The sequence below is a fragment of the Carassius auratus genome, chromosome 3, assembly GCF_003368295.1.
Source record: "Carassius auratus strain Wakin chromosome 3, ASM336829v1, whole genome shotgun sequence".
In the NCBI taxonomy this organism is placed as follows: Eukaryota; Metazoa; Chordata; class Actinopteri; order Cypriniformes; family Cyprinidae; genus Carassius; species Carassius auratus.
The window spans coordinates 10849668-10853522 of NC_039245.1; the positions used below are offsets into that span (position 1 = coordinate 10849668).

General features: G+C 36.2%; 1 non-coding gene across 1 annotated transcript; it reads left to right on the plus strand.

Moving 5' to 3' along the window:
- Positions 1–1398: 1398 nt before the first annotated feature.
- On the plus strand, positions 1399–1480 carry trnas-aga (transfer RNA serine (anticodon AGA)). The gene has a single exon. It is a non-coding gene; the product is annotated as a tRNA-Ser (tRNA).
- Positions 1481–3855: the final 2375 nt, after the last annotated feature.

Sequence of the window (3855 nt, forward strand, 5' to 3'; positions counted from 1 at the left end):
TATGTTAATGGAAACAACACGAAACATCAGTATTATAGCTCCGGCCACGGCACGCCTCCAGGAGCTCGGCTTTCTCCGGAAAGAATAAAAAAGCTGTATTTTTCTTTTATAAATGTGATAAAACTAAAGACTTATTAGAGATGTGAAGGATGCAGTGCTACTCTATAGGTAGTCAAGATCAACATGAGATTAGGTGAAACTGTGTATGTTATGTACCCTTTAAAGGGGGATGATTCGTTTCTATACCCACTGCAGATACATCTATATATATATATATATATATTACTGAAAAAACTTTCTGTGCACCTTGAAGACAACACTTCTTGTATCTAACAAAAACAGAAACATTTTCAAAGGTATTTTTTAAAGCAATAATGTGTGTTTATTATTAATTTAGAATTCTTTGTTGTTGTTGTTGTTAAATGGAAACAGAATGGCTTCTTGTATGTAAAATTTTGATACTTTATTTTTTTGTATGTGTGTCTTTACATTACTTAACCATGTACCATGTGCATGGTTGAGCCTTTGGTCCGGCTTGTTTAAAAAGTGAAGTGACATTCAGCCAAGTATGGTGACCCATACTCAGAATTTGTGCTCTGCATTTAACCCATCTGAAATGCACACACACAGAGCAGTGAAAACACACACCCACGGAGTAGTGGGCAGCCATTTATGCTGTGGTGCCCGGGGAGCAGTTGGGGGTTCGATGCCTTGCTCAAGGGCACCTAAGTCATGGTATTGAAGGTGGAGAGAGAGCTGTGCGAGACTAGAACTCACAACCCTTCGATTGGGAGTCTAACCCTCCTAACCATTAGGCCACGACTTCCCCCATTATATAAAATTGATCAAGAATATGTCAGAATTTACAACGCAAAAGTCGTGTAAGAGAGCCTAAATCCAACATACAGAGCTGCTACACACAGGTCTAGAAGAAGAAGCATAAACAGCAGCACTATAAACCACAAGTAATTGTACCATGCAGACAGACATGAAGCCGGTCACAGCAAGCGGAACAGAGCAGTCATCACACTGCAGTGACAGGGACCTCTGCTGGTCAGCTTGGGATTGTCAGGTGTGGAAAAATATATAATACAGTCAAATAAACTACACGATGTCTCAAGCTTCATATGGCGAGTTTCGCGCTTTTATTCGGTGTGTGTAGATCTGAACCCAGCAGATCTAACTTCTGAACCTGAGCTACAATGGCTATCATTCTTAAAGCCGGTTATGACGTAACAAGCACTCTACACTGTGCGCGAACTTCCGTGTCCTTTCAGAATTAATGTGTCGTGAGAAGTAATTATTCCTATGAACAGTGTCAGCGAATCTCAAAAACACAAGTAATCGTATTTCGGTTATTGTCATACAAAAAATTCCCAGGAGGCATTGCGTCTTCATGTAGTCGTGGCCGAGTGGTTAAGGCGATGGACTAGAAATCCATTGGGGTCTCCCCGCGCAGGTTCGAATCCTGCCGACTACGTAATATTTTCGTTTTTGCATTGAGAACGGACGACAAAGAACGTCCAAAACACGTCCGTTAGACACACACGAAAATGAATCTCATTAATTAACATATTTTTATTTTATTTTAATCTTTAGTTCAATATTACACTCATGTATAAATACCTTACAATCATTTTTAGCAGTAATAAAATCCTTACAATTACTCACTGATTCCTTCTGCACAACAGATTTGTCATTTGTAGCTGTAGTAAATGAAGTAATATATATCATTTCAGTTGCCAGCAAGTGGCGCCTTTGTGTCATTTTACTGCGAATAAAACATTGGAGCGCGATCTTAAGATCATAGTTCATGTTGTGGGGCTCAGTGTTTATATCTCTGGATACATCAAAACTGGCCAAGAACAGTAAAAAACAAACAAACAAAAAAAACAGCAAGATGACCTGTTATGTATATAACACGTTAAGTAAATGTTCCAGAGATCAGCATTTGCATTTAGGAGCACATTTGCATAGGGTGGGACTGACAAGTCCACATAGTTTACTTTGTCTTACCTCATGATGTCACACAATTCTGAAATGGAACACTTGATGTCTCCTAAGAGACTGAGCACGCGCTGCTCACCTGGCGTGACGCCAACACGCGCGTGTCCTCTCCAGGAAAGGTAACCAACAAAATGTTGGCAGAAAGTATTTATATAATATAAGAATAATCGGTTATTTATTTAAAAGTTTTAGGCCAGTAAGTTTTTTTTAGCATTTCAAAATATATAATTTTAAGAGATGTATACATTTATCAATCAAATGGTTCAAAATATTTATATTTCAAATAAATGCTGTTCTTTTAAACGTTCTATTAATCAAATAATCATAATAATATTTAATGTTACTGTATTTTAAGTAAATGTAGTCTTTCTGTGCACAAGAGACCCTTTTTCAAATAAAAATGAAAAATCCTTCCGACCCCAAACGTGGTAGTGTAGGTTTTTCATCGTAAAGAATTGGTTCAGTTCCTTTTAGAAAGCGAGATTATTGGCCGTATATTGATGGCTCTCCTTCTCGTCAGTCTAAATGTGATGCTCATTTTTAAAGTCAAACTGTCAACTTTAAACGAGTTTGGCTTGTCTGTGCGTTTGTGGGTCATGTTGACCCGTTTAACACAGATTCAGTCGCTTTAAACTTGAGGCATCTAAATGCATGTATCTGCTTTAACAGTTTTAAAGCCTTAGTTACTTAACTTGACAAGGATTTAGATATGAAAGACAATAATACATTACTATTATTATTATAATTTTCTTTGAAGTTGTCTTATGTGCCAGTCCATTTTAAAAACTTTAAGTACAATGTCAATGGGCTGTCATTTTTGTTCCGAAACACAATAACAGCTTCATTTAAATTGATTCTAGGCAGCCTTAGATCGTTTATTAAGTATGATTTCTGATGTTTTCTTTGCATTTTTTTTTCAACAGTTTCAAAGAGTATCTGGACACAAATCGCATTTAAAAATGTGAATAAAAAAAGCAAGCCATTTAACAAACAGGTTTAAAAAGAAAAAAGATATACTGTTGAGAATGAAGGCAAAAAAGTATTGTGGTTGTCAAATTTTACTGTATTACTGTATCATAGGAACAGATTTGGAGAAATTTAGCTTTTCATCACTTGCTCACCACTGGATCTTCTGCAGTGAATGGGTGCCGTCAGAATGAGAGTCCGAACAGCTGATAAATATATCACAATAATCCACACCACTCCAGTCCATCAATTCATATCTTGTGAAAGTATATAATATCAAATAAGAGTCTGTAACACTTCCTCCCATGTAAATTCTTCACATCAGAATCGACAACATATTTGTTTGTAAAGGTTAGGAGTTGTTTTGCTTGTCACGGTCCTTGATCTGTGCATATTTCTCTCCTGATTCAGATGACACAACTTTTTCACTGAAGAAAGCAGTATTATGGATTATGATCTCATATTTGATTTGAGCCAGAAGCAATAGTTTGGAAAAAAATAAATAAATGCCTTGATGGATTTGTTTTCTTTCAAACAAACAGATTTGGCTTCACAAGACATTAACTGATGGACTGGAGTCGTGCGGATGTGATGAAAGTGATGTAAAGCTATATTTCTCCAAATCTGTTCCAATGAAGAAACAAACTCATCTTCATCCTGGATGGTCTGAGAGCGAGTAGATTTTAAGCAATTGTTTTTTTAGTTTTTTTTTTTTTTGTCAAATTTTCCTTGAAATTAGTAAGGCCAATTCATAATCAAACAAAACATTCAGACAAAATTGAAGTGTGACGCATTTAGTTTCAATCCTCTATTTAGTTTCTTGACCCTAAAAGAAATCTGCAGTATATTACAAAAAGCTAGAAAAACCACATTCACACAATA